Raw genomic sequence first — 22,043 nt, 5'->3', positions numbered from 1 at the left:
TATGGAATAAACCATGCAAAAGAGTTGTGAATGATAAATGCTGAACAAAGGTTGAAAATGGTCTTTCCTTTAAGTGAAAAAAAAAAAAAAAGGATCTGGGAGAATCTGGGGGTTGTTTATAAAATCAGGGCATCTGAGGCCTCCCTAACCCTTAGTCAAGAGTGCCTAACAATGCAGAGCCACGTTATCTTGCTAGGCATAAAATACAAATAGGCAGAGTTTAAAAATATGCCTACATGACCCGATTTAAGGGTGCTGAAAATGCGCTGTGCTCTAAAAGTCTCATATTCTTTACTTTAGAACTGCTTGAAAATCTACTATTCAGAGGCTTTTTAAGGATATCTTTGTCCTCTTTTAAAATGCATGAATTCCTCGAAGGATGAAGGCAAAGATGGAAGGGGAACAAATCGTTGGCCTAGGGCAGGAATTGAGTCTGCAGATAAGGTTTTATGTGGCCCAAACAAGGGTTTTAGTATTTCCATTATTTGCCAATATTTAACAATTAAGAGGTTTTCCAGTAAATTTCTCCTTTTTGTGTTAAAACCATACCCCCTTTCTTTCTTGGTGACAACCTTATGAAAGGACAGGCATCCTTTAGGGATCTCCAGTTCCTGCCTAATGCTGGACACTTGAAGTTAACTGCCTAGACTTTGCAACCTCTCATTTTAGGATACTATTATCTCCTACTTAATCATGAATTAGCTAAAACAGTTTTTTATTTTTTCCCCAGCAGAAACTTAGGCAAGACTACTGAGTTTTGTTATTACGTAGGAAATGATGGTGATTTTTTTAAAAGTGAGGCTATGGTAATCTTCATGGTAATCATAGATATGTAATTTGATTCTTAGAAACGAATTTAGAGATTATCTAAGTAACCTCCCACTCAGTGAGAAAGAATTGTCTTATTTAATCTTTACAGAAATCTCTTCTTTTCTCTTTTTGACAGATCTTTCTCTCTCTGTTGCCCAGGTTAGAGTGCAGTGGTGCAGTTATGGCTCACTGTAGCCTCGACCTCCTGTGCTCCAGTTGTCCTCCCACCTCAGCCTCCCAGATAGCTGGGACTACAGGTGCCCTTCACCATGCCTGGCTAATTTTTGTATTTATTCAAGGGACAAAGCTTTACCATATTGCCCAGGCTGATCTGGAACTCCTGGGCTCAAGCAATCAGCTCACTTTGGTCTCCCAAAGTTCTGGGATTACAGGTGAGAGCCATCACGTCTGGCCCTTTGTAGCAGTCTTTTGAAGAAGGCATTATTCTCCCCCTCTTTGGGGATGAGAAAATGGGTCTTCAAAGAATTCACATAGCTAGTGTGAGGGTCTAGGCTTTATCTGACTTGTATTTGTTTTCAAGTACAGAGGTCTTTCCACCATACTCCACTGCTTCACCATAAGGAGGTGGGATTTGTGTGTAGCTGCTATGAGAAATTTGCCAAGGTCAATATGTGTGTCTACTCAGTTCTCTGGAATCTGCTTCTGTGTCCTGGACTGTGACTCCAGACACAGTTCCAAATCCCCTGTGCCACTGGCATAATGACCATGTAATTTCCTTAATGTGTCTAATCTTGATTTTGACTGTGGTCTCTTGGTTTATGTTCCTTTCTCGCTGCTGTTATTGCTCAGTTCGCTCACTCTTTGTCTTGCTGATCCATAAGTTTTGGTGGTGATTTTCTTGCATTTTCTGGATTGCAACCTCACTCTCTTTAAAGCCCTGCTACTGAAGGAGGATTGGAGGATAGCAGCATAGCATCATTTGGGAAGTTGTTAGAAATAAAGCATTTTAGATCTCTTCTCAGAGCCATTGAATCAGAATCTGCCTCTGAACAAGACCTCTGGCATGATTCATATGCCCATTAATGCTTGCAAAGCTCCACCCTTCTTATGACTTCTTTCTCGGGCATCCTGGAGTAGGTCTCCTTATTGCTGTAACTATCCTGCTTTCCCATTGGATCAATTGAAGTCAATCAGAAATCTTGACAGTTCCTTGCACCTTTTGCATCACCTGTTTCTAGAGACTGTGGCTGCCTTGCTTCTCCCTAGACTCTACTTGGCTGCTGTATTTATTTGGATGACATTGACAATAGTGTGTGTATATGTGTGCATGTATGTGCAGAAGAAAGTATCTAGTTGAAGAGTGTATTTCCATCAAGGTGGTAGGTATATGAACTGAACATTGGAAGTTACAAAGGATTTTAAAAAGATGGAGTTTGAGAACAGAAAATCAAGAAAAAAAGTATCCTATAATAATCACCAATGAAATAAGATATTTCTTGGTGACAACAAATGTGGTAATGTTTCACATAAATTTCTCTCATCTAATCCTCACAAAGTTTTATAATTTAGGTCTATCATTATCTCCCTTTTACAAATAAGGAAACAGAGGTGCAAAGATGTTAATTAACTTTGCCCAAGACCACAACACAAGTAAATGGCAGAGCAGGCCTTTGATGTTAGGCAGTGTGGATAGCACACCTACGCTCTTAACCGCATCATTGCCTGTGGAATCAATGTGAGAAAATGACTCTAGGTGTGAGAAAAAGGAGTCCAATTCACTGCACCATGAATAGTCCAGATTAGTTAGAACCTAATAATAAGAAGAGAAGTAATGGAAAGAAGGGATAGATACATACAAAATTTCCATATAAAGAAGGGTCTAGGGTAGAAATCTGGTGAAGGGTTGCGAGCGGTTGCTAAAGGTTGTTAACTTGGTGTTTCATTTACAAAATAAACACTGTGTTTATACTTAGTGTATTACATTTGAAGTGGATTGGTAGCAGTGGTAGGGAAAGGTAAGGGTCAATGAATAACATATGTAGGAAAACGTGCAAAGCTAGATAGATCTTGTCATTGCCAAATCTGCAGAATTCAGCTGAAGAAGAGCATGCATGGCTTCAAATGTTGGCCTGAATAAAGGTAATAGAGCTAATAAAAGATCTGTATACAAAGGAGATTGGGGAAAGAATAGTGAAAGGTGATGAGATGCAGGGAAGGGAGTGGGGGAGTGGATTAATAGGTAATAGGACCTCAGCTAGAGCAGAGGCCCTCAGTTTACAAAGGAAGAGATGGCAAAAATCTTTACCTCATTATTGGCATGGGCATACAGGAGTGGGAATACTTAACCAGTATTTTGAATCTCAGTGACTAGAAGTTTGATAGAAGAACTAAATTAGACTAATAGAAATGAGAGATCTAGCCTCTATTTAATCACTTGAGGTGAAGGAGACCTCTCTAGTTTGCCTGGCATCTTGTTCTAACATGGGATAATTCAAGTTATTATTGATGAGGGAACTTGGTTGGCATTAGTGAAACAACTCATCTTGAGATACTGGAGTCATGTTGCTTCGGAAGTATTTTTCCATTATGACATATCCATTATTATAATAATGAAAATGTTGCCATTATTACATCAGAAGAAATTTTTATCTTTTAAAATACTAAGAGAAATCTATATTTAAACAAACAAAAACACTTTAGTGAAACGAGTGCTTATCATAATATGTAAAAATTTATATCAGAAACTTGAAGGAAAAATAACAATTAGATGAAAGAAAAAAGTTCTCGAGGCAGGGTGGAAGAGAGTAGCATGTATGAACACCTTGGGATAATAGTTAACACGCATTGTATCTGGGGAATTGTGAGTAGTTTAGTTGGATAGAGTGGGATGGATGGGGTGGGCAAGATTCTATAAGACCTACTGAGACAGACTAACTGTTTCAACTTTAAGAGCAGTGGAAGTCTGGAGTAGCTATTTCTAATGCTCACCAGTGTCTGGTTCTCTTCTCCTTCCTGGCCACATGGAAGATTTACATTCTCCAGAACCCTTGTAGTTAGAAGGAAGAGTGTTGAGTTCTGGCCAACAGATTGTAAGTAGCAATATGGACTGTGGTAAATAATGGTTCACCCCCTCTCCATGAAATATTTATGTCCTAACTCCAGAACCTGTGAATGTGTTACCTGACATGGGTATAGTAACTTTGCAGTATTTGCAGATGCAATTAAGTTAAGTATTTTGAGATGAAGAGCCTATTTTGGATTATCTGATGGACCCAATGTAATTATAAGCATCCTGACATGAAGGAAAAGTGGTGACAGAATCATAGGAAACAAACAGAAAGACAGAGACAGAGAATTAGAGAGAGGGAGAGAGAAAGAGAGAGAGAGAGAGAGAGAGACTTGAGGGTGCCATATTACTGACTTTGAAGACAGAGGGATGGGTCTTGAACCAGTGAATGTAAGCAGCCTCTAGAAGCCAGAAAAAGCAAGGAAATGGATTGTTTCCTAGAGCCTCCAGAAGAGATTAGCTGACACCTAGAGTTTTAGTCCAGTGAGATCCATTTGAGACTTCTGATATAGAGACATGTAAGATAATAAATTCATGTTGTTCTAAGCCACTATGCTATGGCAGTGTGTTATCGCAGTAATAGGAAAATAACACATGTACCAAGATAATGAATATCTTTGAGAGACTTTGCATTCCTCTGTCCCACAGCATTGAAGATAGAAGCTCTGTAATGGTAGAGCCATGAAACTGACCCAATCTGGATTGATGATAAAGACAGCTGCCTGAAAAAGTCCCTGATCTAACATGAATGAAAGATAAACTTTATGTCTTAAATTATTAAGATTTTGTCTTTGTAACAGAAGCATTAGCCTATCCTATCCTGACTGACATAAAGCCATTTACAGCTTTTAGGTAGACATGTAACAAGGTCAGAGTTGCATTTTTAACTATCACTTTAGCTGTAGCATGGAGAATGGATGAGAGGGATACAAAGTGGTTAGTTGTTAAAAGACTATTGTAAGCATCCAGGAAAAGATGACCATAACTGGATGAGGATGTGAATGAAGAGAAAAAGAGTTTGAAAAATAATTTTGAAAATCAAATAAATATTTCCAGCTTCCAAGATTTTCAAATCACAAGATTGGTGATCAATTGGATATAGGAGGTGAAGGAGAAGAAAGGGTCAAGGTGGCCAAGATTTATGTTTGGGTGGTGGATTATTGTGCCAATAACTGAAAAAGGGAACACAAAAAGTGGATGATGAGGACGGGGAGATGATGAGTTTAATTTTGGTTTGGTTAGAGGTTTCTATTGACTATTGAAATGGAAGTATATTGTGGGAAGTAGAGTACATTGGTCTGGAACTCGGTGAGGGTTTTAAGCTGGGGGTTAGATTTGGCAGTAATCAACATGTAGATGGTAACTGAATCCACTCATTCATTCGGTTAGTTTTTGAATGCCTACTGTGTGAGAAACACTGTTCTAGGCACTGGGGATTTGGCAGAGAAGAACAGATTAAAAATTTCTGCCCTCTTGTAGTGTGCATTCTAGGGAGAATGACTGAGATAACTCCAGAAGGAAGATAAAGGGTGAGAAGAGACACACGAGTGCTTAGGACAGGAACAAGAATGAGCCTATATTTAAAGACTAGCTGAAGAACTAAAGTCCAAACTTACAATCTGATGTAAGTGATCCTTCATAACCTGGCTTTTATCTTTCTCTCCAGACTTGTCAGCTGAAATTTCCATGATATCAGCTCTACTCAAAAGGAGATGGGGAAAGACCAACAGTGAGTTAGAAGAAACACCAGGAATGTATAATACCAAGACCAGGGAAAGAAAATGTTTCTTGAAGAAAATTGTCAATTCTGTTAAATACTATAGGGAGACCAAGGAAGAGAGAGACAGCAGAGTATCTGTGTTATGGTCCTTGGCAAGAGCAAGTTCCAGGACCTAAGACACTGCTGGAGGGTACAGATCTGAGTGGGCTACAATAAGGGAAATATTGTATGACTATCTCCTACATAATAAAATATTATTACATGGTGTGTTAACTATCTACTGCTTTGTAAAAACTTATTTGAAAACTTAGAGGGATATTTAAACAAGCATTTGTTATCTTACAGTTTTGGAAAGTCAAGAATTCAGAAACAACTTAGCTGGGTGGTCTGGCTTAGGGTCTCTCATGAGTTCACCATAAAGATGTAGATCATGGCCGCCAACTCTCAAAGCTTGATTGAGATCAATGTCGTGCACCAAGATCTCTCTTTTGACTATTTGCAAGAGTCTTCACTTCCTCACTGGCTGTTGTTTGAAGGGTCATTGGCAGAAGAGCCATCTTGGATGTTGGCTACCACTGGGGAAGTGCAACTTACATGGAATGATAGGCTAGGTGGCGGTAACATATTACATTGCTTTCCTTAAAAATCTCTGTTGTTACTAGTCACAATAGCAAAGACATGGAACCAACCTAAATGCCCATCAATGGTAGACTGGATAAAGAAAATAAGGAACTTATATGCCATGGAAAACTATGCAGACACAAAATAGAATAAGATCATGTCTTTTGCAGCAACATGGACGAAGCTGGAGACAATTATCCTAAGCAAACTAATGCAGAAACAGAAAATCAAGCACTGCATGTTCTCACTTATAAGTGGAAGCTAAACAATGAGAACACATGGACACAAAGAGGGAAACAATAGACAAGGGGGCCCACTTGAGGGTGGGGGGTTGGAGCAGTGAGAGCATCAGAAAAAATACCTATCAGGCACTATGTCTATTCCCTGGGTGGCAAAACAATCTGTACATCAAACCCCTGTGACTTGCAATTTTCCTGTTTAAAACCTGCACATGTACCCTTGAACTTAAAATGAAAGTTAAAAAAAGAGAAATCTTTGTCGTGCATGCTATCAAAAATGTTAGCTTTTGGTGAGGCATCAGGGCCTTGTTGCCTGAAGCATAAAAGGGGGTCTGGCAAAAAAGATGAGTTTTCCTGAAAAAAATATTACGGTTCTTAATACCCCTACAAAATCTACAACTTCAAGTTATTGCAATCTGGCTTTTAGGCTCCCTTTGTACACCTGCTACAGGTTGTCCCATCAAACATCTTAGTGGAAAGGGTCACACTTAAGTATCTTATTTATATTTAATAAATAATAGTATATTTAACAAATCTAATATTAATTTATATTTAATAAATAGCATATATAAATTACATATGCTATTTGACTTATCTATGTTAATATTATTTCTTATATTATTTATCATACATTTTATATCTTACCACCTTTTTTTTTACTCCCTAATCCAAGAGTGGTAAAAAAAAAAAAAAAAAAAATTCACCTGTTTAGCATAAGATCCACAATGAAAGAAATCAGCAAAGTTACTATTTCAGGATATCTACATCTACACGTTAGTATATTATATGTTCTGGAAAGCCATGCAGTAAACTAAGTGTCTGCAATTTATTTGGCTATATAATTTTTTTTTATTTATTTTTTTAATATAACACCCTAACATCCAACTAAACTAGTGCTCCTTGGAAAACTCTTTGGAAAATAAAGATGTCCTAATCTTTCTCCTCTTCTCTTCCACAACTCTTGTTGCTCTCTCTTTTTTCTTTCTTTCTTTCTTTCTTTCTTTCTTTCTTTCTTTCTTTCTTTCTTTCTTTCTTTCTTTCTTTCTTTCTTTCTTTCTTTCTTTCTTTCTTTCTTCTTCTTTCTTTCTTTCTTTCTTTCTTTCTTTTTTTTTTTTTTTTTTTTTTTTTTTTGAGACAGAGTCTTGCTCTGTCGCCCAGGCTGGAGTGCAGTGGCCTGATCTCAACTCACTGCAAGCTCCGCCTCCCAGGTTCACGCCATTCTCCTGCCTCAGCCTCCCAAGCAGCTGGGACTACAGGCGCCCGCCACCACGCCCGGATAATTTTTTGTATTTTTAGGAGAGACGGGGTTTCACCATGTTAGCCAGTATGGTCTCGATCTCCTCACCTCATGATCCGCCCGCCTCGGCCTCCCAAAGTGCTGGGATTACAGGCGTGAGCCACCACACCCGGCCTTGTTGCTCTCTTTAAAGTTCTCATTCTGTCGCTGAGAACCACTATAATAGACTCTTTATGGGTCTTCTGCTTTTATTCCTCCTGCCCAATTCAGTTTTACATTTTCAAAATGGTTGTCCTTCTAGAACAAAATCTAATTATAACTCTGTCTTTTCCAAAACCAACTTATGATGCTCCAGAATCAAGTGCAAACTCATTCACTTGGCATGAAAGATCCTCCTTCTGCTTTTTAGCCCTAGGTCCTGACATCTTCATGCAAAAGCTCTGTAGCAGCAGCATGGAATTTCCAGTGCTCCCTAAACAATACCATGTTCTTTCATTTTTGCCATGGCTTCTTTTTTTTCTCCCCCCCCCGAAAACTCTTTTTTCTTTACTTGGAAATAAGATTATTAACCTTTAAGATTCTTCTTCAATATAACTATCTGAAATCTTTCTGTACTTCCTTGCCAGATTTTTCTCCTGAGTACACTTCATATTCAAATCTTCCAACCCTACTTTCCATTTTAACTTCACTAGGTTGAAACTTTCCAGTGAATCTAGTAGACTATCCAAGCTGACTTAGGACACACAGCTGGGAAGGCACCAGCTCTCCTGCAGATGCCAGACACTCTGCAGCCTGTGTTTACTAAGACTGGCTACATCTCTATCTAAATTCAGAACAGGGACTTTTGTGTGTCCTTTATATTTTGACAGTTGATCAGCTCCTAAGCAAGTTTAATTACTCCTTTACCCTGCCCCCACATCACCCAATGACAATTAAAGTGATCTTAATGGTGCTTAGTGCCTATCCTATATCCATTCACCCATTTTCTGATCAGTGTTCTGGCTTTTTCTTCTGGGGAATCCCTCTCCCTAACTCTTACCTCTGGAGTTAGGAAGTGTTGACTCCATTCACACCTTCAAGAATGGGTTCATGACCCAGAACTATTCAATGAGATTATTTTATTCTTTTGGCCATAGTGATTGGCTGAGGCGTTAGTACGTGAAGAAAGCTATACTAATGAGATTTAATTTTTTAACTTTTACAAGAACTACTGAGGAAGAGGATCTCTTTCCTCAGGAGTTGCTAAGTTGGTCAAGTGCATGTCTGTAGTTACAGGGCCCGAGTTCATGGAGAGGGCATTTGAGTAGGAAGACAACCGTGTGGACCAAAGGGACCAGAGGTGGAGACCTGTTTCTGATGTCATTTGAGTATCTGCAACCAACTTCATTTGGAATTTATTTATTTATTTATTTATTTATTTTGAGACAGAGTTTCACTCTTGTTGCCCAGGTTGGAGTGCAATGGCACGATCTCGGCTCACTGTAACCTCTGCTTCCTGGGTTCAAGTGATTCTCCTGCCTCAACGTCCTGAGTAGCTGGGATTACAGGCATGCGCCACCACACCTGGATAATTTTGTATTTTTAGTAGAAATGGGGTTTCTCCATGTTGGTCAGGCTGGTCTTGAACTCCTGACCTCAGGTGATCTGCCCGCCTCGGCCTCCCAAAGTGCTGGGATTACAGGTGTGAGCCACCGTGTCCGACTCATTTGGGAATTTTAATTGTGTGGGCCAATTATTTTTTTTCTTAAGTGTGATTGGTTCACTTAACATTTAAAAAGTTTTGATAATAAAAATGTTATTTGCTTGCATATGACTGTCAAGTAATTGTTTTCTCATTTCTATGGCTATGGCCTATTATACTAGGTACTCTTGTCTCCTTATGTGAATCACTTTTAGGGTCACTGAGCCTCTAGCCTAAAGCAGACATGAACTTTTCCCAAAAATATTGGTTCCTAAGAATTCCATCAAGTTCTTCTTTTTTTTTTTTTTCCCCAGAGTCAGGCAAATGGATTGTAAACTTCATCTGGAATAATATACAAATGAGAATAGCCAGGAAAACTCCAGAGAGAAAAGGGGGAGGGTGGCATCCCCAGCAGATGTTAAAATCTAGAATAAAATTTCTATAATTAAAACAGTATCTTAAATGGCATGTGGAAAAGCAGGCTGACTGGTGGGATAGGATAGAAAATCAGAAATAAATCCAAATTCATTCGTCAATTTAGTTTAGAATAAAGATGATGTATTAGTTTCCTATGGTTGCCATAACAAATTACCACAAATGGAGTGACTCAAAGCAGCACAGATTTATCAGTCTTACAGTGCTGCAGGTCAGAACTCTGCAACAGTCTTCAGTGGATGAAAATCAAGGTGTCTGGAGGGCTATATTTTTTTCTAGAAGTTCTAAGGGAGAATCTATTTTCTTGCTTTTCATAGTTTCTATAGGCCTCCTGCATCTTATGGCTCATGGTCCCTTCCTTCAAAGATGCTTCAAAGACAACAGCACTTCAACTCTTCCTTGAACCTGACCTCCTCCACTGCCTCCCTCTTTAATTTCAAAGGAGCCTATGATTACTTTGAGCCCACCTGGATAATCCTTAATGTCAGCGGATTAACAAATTTTATTCCATTTGCACCTTTAATTTTCCCTTGCCATGTAAACATATTCATAAGTTCCATAAATTAGGGCATAAACCTTTGGAAGGCCATTATTTTGTATATCACAGATGAAATCTCAAATGATAAAAGAAAGGTGAACTTGTAAGATAAGTGATGTCCAAATAACCAGTTTATAGAAAAAGATAAAACTGGATTCATTCCTCAAACCATATACCAAGATAACTTGTACAAGTATAAGAGATTTAAATGTAAAAATATAAAGCTATACAAAAACAAGAGGAAATGAGGGTGAATTTCTCTATAAATAGAAGTGGGTAAGACTTTTGTAACTAAGCCTGTAAATCCAAAAATAATAAAGATAAATTATATATGTATATATGTGTATATGTAGGTATGTGTATCTATATGTGTGTATATATATGCATATATATATGCCTATATATGTGTCTATCTCTGTGTGTATATAAATATACATACACACATATACACACACACATATATACATATACACACATAAACACATAGATAAATTTTTTGCAAATCAAGACAAATGATAACTGAAGAAAACATTTGCAGTTAATCTCACAAACATTTCTGATATTTAAATAACTAGAGAAAGAAAAGATCAACAAAAATGAGCTAGATAAATGGATACTTCAAAAATATGCAATGCATATTGCATTTAAACCTATGGAATAAATATCAAACTGGCTCATAGTAAGAGAAACGCAAATAAAAACTAACCAAGATACAATTTCTAACCTATTTAATGGGCAAAAATCCAAAAGTTTGCCAATAGGCTCTATTAGCATGGCTCTGGGAAAGTAGGTACTGTCATACACTGCCAATGTGAATACAAAATGATACAATGCCTATGGCAGAAAGTTTGAAGATACAGTAATATACCCCATAATGACATTTTGATCAACAACAAACTGCCTATATGACAGTGGTCCCATAAAATTACAATGGAGCTGAAAAATTCCTATTGCCTGGTGACATCATAGCTGTGATAACATTGTAGCTCAATTACTTAATATTTAAACATAAATTTCCTGTACCCTAAGTGTACAATGTTTTTAAAGTCTACAGTAGTGTATACAGTAATGTCTTAGGCCTTTGCATTCACTCACCACTCAGTGACTCACTCAGAGCAACTTTCAGTCCTGCAGGCTCCATGCTTGGTAAGTGCTATATACAGGTGTACCATTTTTTAATCTTTTATACTGTATTTTTACTGTACCTGTCCTATGTTTAGACACACAAATACTTGCCATTGTGTTACAATTACCCACAGTATTTAGTATAGTAATATGATGTACAGTTATGAGGCCAAGGAGGAAAAGGCTATACTATATAGCCTAGGTAAATAGTAGACTATACCATCTATGTATACTTGCACTCTGACATTCATACAATGAGAAAATCACCTAATGGCACATTTCTCAGAATAGATCCCTGCCATTGTGACGCATGACTGTATCTAACAAATTACATATGCATTTTACCCTTTGATCTAGCAATTTCACTTCCAGGAATCAATTCCAAAGTTACACTAGCGTAAATTGAAAAAGTCATTTGCCCAAGATCTTTATTGAAGGATGTTTTATTCTAGCAAAAGACCGCCGTAAGTGTAAATCAATAGGGAAGCGGTTGAGTAGACCATGTCACAACCAACTAGTGGGGGTTTTATGCAGCTATAAAAAATGAGGAAAATCTCCCTATACTATTATAAATTTACGCCCACAAAGTGACATAAATTTTTGGATAAGTATATATATATTATGAAATGAGAAAAGCAAGGTGAGGAAAATGTGCTACATATATCTTAGTATGCTATGTAAAATAAAATAATAAAGAGAAACACCCATAACATTAGAAAAATGATTACTTCTAGAAAGTGGAAAGAATAGGGTAGAGGGAATAGGGATGAAAGCTAGATTTCTTTAAATATGCTGGATAGATAAATTTGATTTTAAAACCACATACATATTTCACAAAATTAAAAACTCAATTCAATTGAAATATCTCTATCAATTAAAAAAACCCACAAATGTATGTTCAGTTTGTGGTATAGCCACACGGTGAAGAAGTATTCTAAATGGTTTCAAAACCCAGTAATGTGACTGTAATAATATTGTAGGTCACACTGTAGGTGTTTTATTCTAACGCTATTGTGTGATAATCTGGAAACAGACAAATGAGTAGCTATGTGATGGCTTAATTCAATTATCCCTGTGTCCTTGAGAGCCAGGATTGTCATCCTCAGAATAGGAGAAAGGAGACACAGAAATAATATGGAAAAGGTTAAGTAAAAAACCTATAGTCTTGAATTTAAATGGGAAGATGTAGTAGGGATTTTGATGTGATTTATTTTAAAAACAATTCCTAGTTTAGTCTAATGCAAAGGTCTAGAAACCATGGTTAACCAAAGAGTAGTAAGCCCTCTAACACTCAGAATGTTATTCTGAAATACTATTTCCCACTAAAGCAAATCAAAATTCCTGGCACAGGAAATGTACAAGATGAGTTTGAAACATTTTACCAAGGAGGCTATTAAACACTATTAAGATAGTGTTAAAAAGATTCAAGAATCAACCAAAAGAAGATCCATTGGCAAAAGATAAAACAATTCCAATTATACAAGCAAAAACATATATTCTATGGTTGTTTGAGCAGTGTTTTATATATAAGACTATATAAACTCTGTTAGTCATCATTTTTACGGTTTCTTTATATCTACTGATTTTTGTCTGATTATTCTTTCAGTAACTGGACCTGTATCCATATATTACAATAAATGCAACTTTATAAAAAGATCAAACAATCTGATTATCAATAAAGATGCAAACTGCAATGACTTTAATACTAAATAAGTTTAAATCAATGGGATCATAATAATACTTATCACACACACAAAAAAAGAAAACTTACCATCAACAAATTGTACTAGCTTCAGAATGCTGGAGAACCAATTTATTATTTTTAAAATATAAAAGATAGGGAGAAGAATTAAGCGTTTACCCTATGTTTTCTATATTGTACCATTAAGTAACCAAATGGTAGGCAAGGGAAAGTTTCTCATTACAGAAATGTTCTAAGAAATAAGTGAAGAAATGATAGAATTGCAATATTTTTATAATTCTTCCCCAGCCCCAATGATCCCCATTAGGGCTCAAGATCATGGCATCAATTGATGCTTATAAAATAAAAGAGAGACAACGTGGCTTCTGATGGAACAGTGCATCGTCTCTAAGGTAGTCTTGCAAAAAAAATATCAAATCTGAATCGGATCATGCCTTAGATGTAACAGCTGACAGAAAAAGTAGAGAACATGGGAACCTCCTAATGACACCACAGGGATGCAATTAGAAAAATCCCGACTGAGGGAAACTTTAAAGATCTCAAAAGATCTAATGATTTGGTCTTTCTGACAAATAGGTATCAAGAAAATAAAATGAAGACGCCTATAAATTAAGATAGATCTATGGAACTTATCAATCACATTCGATGTGCTAAACTGGTAAATAAAAGGAGAGAAGGAAAGAATCAAGCATTTATCTTGTGTTTCCTATTCAAACTGGGATAATCAAAATGGAATTTCTTCTCCGAGTCCCTGAGAATGGGGCACGTATTTAATCAAATCATAAACTACGTTTATTAACCACCTAACGTATTCATCACGCTTTGTTATTCTCTGGGATTTGTAGTTTCATAAACCAGCACCTGCCTTCTGATTCTCTTTTCCAGCCTGTATTTTGGACACTGAACCAACCGCATGGAGATTTATTTTTTAGCTGGTGAATCTTTCATTATGTAAATGCTAATGTATTATTAATGATAATAATAATGGTAATAATAATGTGACTAATTTCTTGAGTCTTCCTTATGTGCAAGGAACTGTGTATTGTGTCATTTACTCACCCAGTGATACTAACGTAGGCACTTTACGATTCCCATTTTACAGATGAGGGAACCAAGGCTTTAAAAATTGAATAAATTGCTTGTGAGCCCACAGCCAATATCAAGCTAGAAACGTGCACCTGAGAACATGACTCCCTGTCCAGCGCTGTTACTTTCACCGAGTACTTAATTTAACATAAATGTAAAGGAAGAGATTGCCTTTTTGGTTAAATGTTCTCTGATGCTATAAATACAGTTAAAGGCTCTTAAGAGGCTCTATAGCTTCTAAGATGAATAACATGAATTGAAAATACAATGAAAAGTGTACCCCTTTTGTAGCTGGGGGATTCTTGCCTTTGCATCTGGACTGGAGTTCTGCTTTAAATGGGTTGCCATTTCAGGATTGCTTTAGGGATCAATGATAGTAAAGAGGAATGTTTTAGTCTAATAATATTAACCTGAATATATAAAATGTGCTATCTAGGGACAAAATGTACTTTTGCATTAGAGAATAAAGAAGGAAAAAAAATTAAAAACTGGAGCAGAGAGGTAGAAAGGTGAAGAGGAAAATAGGTTATGGAAATGAGGAGTCAGATTGGGAAATAAGCTTGATGAATAATTAGTGAGAGGGCAATGGGGTAGGTGTAAGGCTGGACTCACTTTGCAACCTGCATGCTGCGTGGAACCTGGAAAACTACCACATACTGTATAAACTTTTCTTTCTTTTTTTTTTGTCTTTAATGACAACAAGTCAAACACTACTAATGTCTCATAGAAACCTGGGAGGCTACTGCACAGATGAGGTAATGACATTTATCTTATACCTGCTCAGCATACAACCTCTGGGGTTTGGCATTCAGTTAAGATTCCATACAGATGATACTGGCAATTATCTCACATTCTACTCAGGATGCAGTAGAATTTAGCAATGTTGTATCAAGATCCCATTATGGACTATGACTTGCTATTCTCACAAAATGAGAATGGTTTGAAACCTTTGACCTCCAAGAGCCATTCTTGAATCTATGATCCAGCTAGCTCCAGGAAGATGACTGGAAAATAGATTCTTAGGTTGTGTTTCAAAATATCAAAATGTACTTTGGGCATGATTTTTATTTTTCTTTTAATAAGATTAAATAACAAATATTATATTTAATATATTAAACATATAATAATAATAAGCTAATGATGAAAGTATTTTGAGCATGAAAAGTATTGTCTCAGGTAGATTGTAAGGTATGAATAAGAATGCCCAAGGGTAGGCTGGGATGATTGATTCAAGACTCAAACAATTTTAATTTAAATCCTCCTTGTCACTGGTTCACACAAATCAATGTCCCTGGGTCCCAACACTCTGTCTTACATTCCAGTACTTTCTGATATCTTTCGCTATTTGTCTGACTTTGCTTAAAAATTCACAGCACAGAGATCAGAGGGTTACACTTCTCTCACCTCTGTATACTACTCTTTTCCCAGTAATTCTGCATTCGTTAAAGACTGATGTGCTCCTTACCACAAAGGGACTTGATTTATTCTGAGCCTTGAACTCTCCCTAAGGAAAAAAAGAATAATGGACAACATTCTGAAATATTTTGATTAGTTGTGGATTAGATACTGGTTTATGCACCTAGTTTATGAAACTACAAGTCCTAGAGGGAAAGAAATGTGAGCTGAATATGTTAGGTACTTAATAGACATAGTTTGTCAATGGGAACATCCGAACATAAAGATGGAAATAATAGACTGAGGACTCCAAAAGGGGGTCAGTGGGAAGGGGGTGAGGATTGCAAAATTACCTATTGGTTACCATGTTCAATATTTGGGGAATGGGTACACTGGAAGTCTAATCCCTACCAGTATGCAATACCATGTAACAAACATTCATATGTACCCCCGAATCTTAAATAAAATAAAATTTTTAAAATGTAGTTTGTGATTTGATGAAATATATTCTCTATTCTCAACTTCCTCCTCTAAGCACACAAAGTTCAATCCAGGCAGTCACTGTTTTTATTTTGGTTTTGAATTAAGCCTTGGCTACTTTAACTGGCATGTTCTGCAGAATAACAGGGCCACACCCTGAGGTCCTGCAGTCCCTTATAGTATAGGATTTCCTCTCTGCAAGGCCAAAAAGTCACTGCATTTGTTATTGTGATGGCTTATTCTATTAAGAACTCTCCACCCTGTAAACAAGGCAATCTAAAATATATTGACGCAAATTATAAACAAAAGTAATCCTGTATAAATGTTTCAGGCAGTTTCTTAAAGGGATCTATGTTTATTTGTGAAGCTGGACTTGATATTTATACACAGCCTTTACTTTTGTTGTTGTTGTTGTTCTCAAGTTTCTTTAGACAGTTAATGCATAAACCTTCCTGACTCTCATAAACTGTTGTTCTGAACACTATATTTTCTTCCTACTTGTGTTATAAACAATATAAATTTTACCAACTCATCCAAGTTTTAAACCTGAGCTGTCTAATATGCTAGCCACTAGCTACATCTGGCTACTGAATACTCAAAATGTGGCTAGTATGAATTGTGATGTGCTCTAAGTGTAAAATACACACTTTATTAGTCAGGAGTCTCTAGAGGGGCAGAACTAATAGGATAGATGTACATATCAAAGGACGTTTATTAAGAAGAATTAACTCACACGATCACAAGGTGAAGTTCCACAATAGGCTGTCAGCAAACTGAGGGGCAAGGAAGCCAGTAGTACTTCAGTCCAAGTCCCAAAACTTCAAAAGTAAGGAAGCCAACAGTGCAGCCTTTAGTCTGTGGCAAACCACCGGTGTAAGGCCAAGAGTCAAAAAGCTGAAGAATTTGGAGTCTGATGTTTGAGGGCAAGAAGCATCCAGCACAGGAGAGAGATGAAGGCTGGCAAGACTCAGCAAGTCTGCTCTTCCACCTTCTCCTGCTTGCTTTATTTTAGCCACACTGGCAGCTGATTAGGTGGTGCTCAGCCAGATTGAGGGTGGGTCTGCCTCTACCAGTCCCCTGACTCAAATGTTAGTCTCCTTTGGCAACACCCTCACAGACACACCCAGGATCAACACTTTGCTTTCTTCAATCCATTCAAGTTGACACTCAGTATTAACCATCACACACACTAAATTTCAGACTCAGTACAACAAAAGATTATAAAAAATGTCATTAATATTTTTATATTGATTACATGTTTCAATGATATTTGAAATATATCAAATTAAATGAAACATTAAATTAACTTCAGTTGTTTCTTTTTCTTTTAAAAAATATTACTACTTGAATATTTTAAGTTAAATGTGTGGCTCACATTATATTTCCATTAGAAAAAAATTTTATGAAGAATACAGATCATTACCAACGATATGTCATGTCTTGAGTACAGAGTTAACAAATCAAATAATTTAATGACTGTTCTGTCAATAGTTTTTAGGACATAAAACACTTTTTTTTTGAGCCAGACTCTCACTCTGTCATCCAGGCTGGAGTTCAAGGTGTGATCTTGACTCACTGCAACCTCTGCCTTCTGGGTTTAAGCGATTCTCCTGACTCAGCCTCTCAAGTAACTGGAATTACAGGTGCCTGCCTCTACGTCCAGCTAATTTTTGTATTTTTAGTAGAGACGAGGTTTTGTCATGTTGGCTAGGCTAGTCTCGAATTCTTGACCTCAAGTGATCTGCCTGCCTCAACCTCTCAAAGTGCTGGGATTATAGGTATGAGCCACCGCACCTGGTCAAGACATAAAACATTACACTAGTGCATTTATAAAAGACATACAGTGATATTTTTCCATTATAGTAGCTTTTACCTAATGGGCATTCAGTAAATATCTCAAGCAAATAAATAAATGAATGTAGTAATTCTTTAAAAGTGATTTTAGAAATGTCAGAATTAACACAGATGTTATTTTTTCTTATTTCAAGAGCATTTTTAATTGTAATTTATTTTATCCAGTTGAATAATTTAACCCATGCCATCATAAAGAAATGAGTAAATTGCTTATTTTTGGAAATGATTTTTGACATTTTCTCTACATTAGAGGAAGAGTGCCTAAGGTTGCCACTGGAGTTTTCTAGAGTGACATAAGAAAAGGAAAGCTCTTAATGCCTGTTATGACATTGGGTGAAAATATCAGAGAATCATGGGCTGTATCTAAAAACACTCAGATAATACCTGGATTTTACTTATGTCTAATATAATCTTTTCTCTTAATGAAAGAGGGAACTTGAAAAACCATCAGGAAGCTGACCTTTGGAATCCTATGGGATTATAAAAGTTAAATTTCTCATTTCCTCTTTCATGATATCAGAACTGGAAGAAGTTAAGAAATTGTTAACAGCTGATTGTCTATGACTGCTTATTGTCTGATTAACAGGACCTGAATAATGTTATCTTGACTGGAATGAAAGAAAAATTGTGTAATCATCTAGAGGAAATCTTACAGAATTGGCAGGTGCAAATATTGTAAGACTCCAACTGTTCATTCCCTTAGAAACTGACGCATCATTAGTAATCATAATTGCATTCCTGATGTTATACACATTCCAATTAGGGTAACCTGACTGGGAACATCTCAGTCGGAGGGTGGGAAAGGGGTGAGACACATGACCAATGATGGAGAGGTTGTGGGAACACCGCCAGCTTTCTAATCTGTTTGATTCGCATGTGTACTCTACATGAGCCAATGGTTACTCTCACCAGTCTTCCCCCACCCAAATCCACTCCTAGTTTAAATGAGCAAATGTTTCAAAGAAATTTATTATTACTAATACCCTCTCTTGGCAGAGGGTTTTCTGCATGTTTGTTCCAGATATAAATTTATAAATTTTTCAGGCTCACATGGGAAAATGTAACTAAGAGATGCACATTAGGCAATCACATCGAGGACGCAAATGGAGCAAATTTTGTTTTTGTATGGCCACTTGATTTTGATCTCTGTACCAGCAGCTTGTTTATGCTTGATGTGAAATTTATATTTCAAATGAAAATCTCCTAATTTTTTAAATTTTCACTTTTTCTCATCAGATTGAGATCTTTCGGTTAGAAAAGAAAATAGACACATTCTTAAAGATGCATCCTGGAGAGCTGTCTAGTTTCAGATGACTCAAGCTTGCACTTCAATATCTAGTTAGCTCGTGTTTTCTGCTGCCTTCCTCCTTGCCCTCCCAAACTATTTTTCACTCACATCATCCACATTCCTATCTCTCTGCACCCTTTCACCATAGTTCCTTAAAACTACAAAGTAGCCTTTCAGTGAATTTATTTATTTAATAAACATTTATTGGGTCCCTACTATGTATAATCAGGCATTGTGCAATTCTGAAGATGCAGGTATAAATAAGTTATAATTATTGCCTTCAAGACAAGAGACAGGCAATTATAATATAGTATATAAATAAAACATGTAAACATTGAGTAAACTAGGATATTATTTCTGAGATATGAAAGCAAAGCATTTTGGTTCTAGATTATTCCCTTTTTTTCTTCTTTTCAAAAGGAGGACAGAATGCAACTTAGAATCAACAAGTCCTTGTTTGGTTTTGGATTTCATGTTAGACTTTCTTCTTCCTCCTCCTTCCCCTCTTCTTTCTCCTTCCTTCCTTAAGGAATAGAGAGAATGAGAAAGAGAAGAGGAGTGAAAGAGAGAAAGAGGGGATGAAATAGAGAGAGAGAAGGGGGGGAGAGAGAGAAAGTAGGGGGGAGAGATGTGCAGGAATAAAATAAAGATGTAGATGCCTTCTCCACGAACTCCATCACGTTTTCCAGACTCTCAGCACTTTGTTCTTCAGCCTATTGAGTCAATTTATGAGTGGCAAGATCTAGGAGAGGGGTTAGCCTGATCATAGCAAATTGAAATAGAATAAGAGGGAAGCCAAACTAAGAGGGAAGCCATGAATAGTTTGTGTCTGGATTCCAATTTGAAGAATTTTTCTTAGGGGATCCTGGATCATTTAAGTCAACAGCAGATGAGTAGAAATATTAGTATTATATAGTTAACAGAGAAACTGTGAGAGCGTATTGATGTTTTCCCACATTTAATGTGTGAGCTACAGAAGTCTTTATATGATCCATGAAGTAAAAAGAGACCTGGTAGACCTCCACAAGTTTAGGGTTGTAATAAGGGAGTTTCAGAGTACACATGTGAACTATAAGATCCTCAGTCACCAGCAGCAGATACCAGCATAATACCCAAAGAGACTGACTAGGACTTCTGTTTATGTCGAATGGTGGACTATGTATCCCATAGATCATCCACTGAACAGAATCAGAAACACTGAATATAGTTTACAAATAAATCAGTGTATTGATAAGTTAACATTTAATAAAATCAGAAAAACGAAAAGAAAAGTAGACAAAGCTGATATTTCCCCTGAGAACATTTCAAAAACTACGTGCATTTAAAATCTAAGATTAGATGGAGAGTAGGGAACAGAATAACAAGCCTCAGGCCAGTCCAGAGTTGGGAAATGAACAGAAAATTTTTTCCCTTATTCCTATCACATACAACTAGAATTCCAAAATGCCATTCCATCCAGAAGAAATAGAAATAAATTCCTCCTCCCTTCCCTTTTTCCCACAAGAAGAATGTGAGAAAATTGCTTTTCTCAAATGTTAGAGTGGAGTAGAGGAAAAAAATATTCTCCCACAACTTATAATCACAAGGTAACCCCTCACATTGTTTATGTCTCGAAGTCACAGTAATTAAGTTGTCTCTACCAAAAATCTCAAACTGAGAGTTCATTTTAAAGTGGTCCAAGGTTGGGAGCCCTCCACGTTTTTGGCTGAAGCAAAAACAAGTCTTGCATATTGGAACAACTTCACTCTAGGCCTCAAATGAAATTCCAAGAAGTATGAGTCCACAAAAGGCACAAGGAAACAAGACACCATGAATAAGAACCAGCTGAAACAACTGAGAGCAGAATCAGACCAGCAAACATTTTCAGACATTGAAATTATCAGAAAAATTATAAAATCATTAATTTTTAGGGAATCTGGCTCCCAGTTAAAAATCTATGTGTAATTTTTCAGGCCTTACTAGAGACAATTACAAAGTCTACTGTCTGACCAGGCATCATAGGGAAAAGTTGGCTTCCCCACACCAGACTGGGTGCACAGGCAGTGCATTGAAGCCTCTTAAGGGAGTAGCAATAAAATGTTTTAGGCCCTCTTGGCTGGTTATGTTCTTTTACATGTTTACATACCTAGCTCAGATGCCTTCACCTAGATTTCTTTATTTGAGACCTTGGGCAGGAGCTTTCTTCAGGCATCTCTGTTCAGACCTCTTTTGTGGAGACAAAGGTATGATGGTTAATATTAAGTGTCAACCTGATTGGATTGAAGGATGCAAAACATTATTCCTGGGTGTGTCTGTGATGGTATTGCCAGAAGAGATTAGTATTTGGGTCAGTGGACTGGGAGAAGCAGATCCACCCTCAATCTTGATGGGCACTATCCAATCGGCTGCCAGACCAGCTAGAAAAAGCAGGTGGGAGGGAAGAAGTTGGAATGAGTTGGCTGTCTGAGTATTCCAGCCTTCATCTTTCTCTCATGCTGGATGCTTCCTGCCCTCCAGTATCAGACTCTGAGTTCTTCAGCTTTTCAAACCACTTACACCAGTGGTTTGCCAGAGACTCTTGAGGTTTCGGCCACAGACTGAAGGCTGCACTGTTGGCTTCCCTACTTTTGACATTTTGGGACTCGGACTGAGACCCTACTGGCTTCCTTGCTCCTCAGTTTGCTGACGGTCTATTATGGAACTTCGCCTTGTGATCATGTGAGTCAATTCTTCTTAATAAACTCCCTTTGATATATGCATCTATCCTATTAGTTCTGTCTCTCTAGAGAACCCTGACTAATACAGAGGGGAAATGTTGATACTGG

Source organism: Chlorocebus sabaeus, chromosome 11 (genome assembly GCF_047675955.1).
Source record: "Chlorocebus sabaeus isolate Y175 chromosome 11, mChlSab1.0.hap1, whole genome shotgun sequence".
NCBI classification, from domain to species: Eukaryota; Metazoa; Chordata; class Mammalia; order Primates; family Cercopithecidae; genus Chlorocebus; species Chlorocebus sabaeus.
This window is presented reverse-complemented; position numbering follows the sequence as displayed.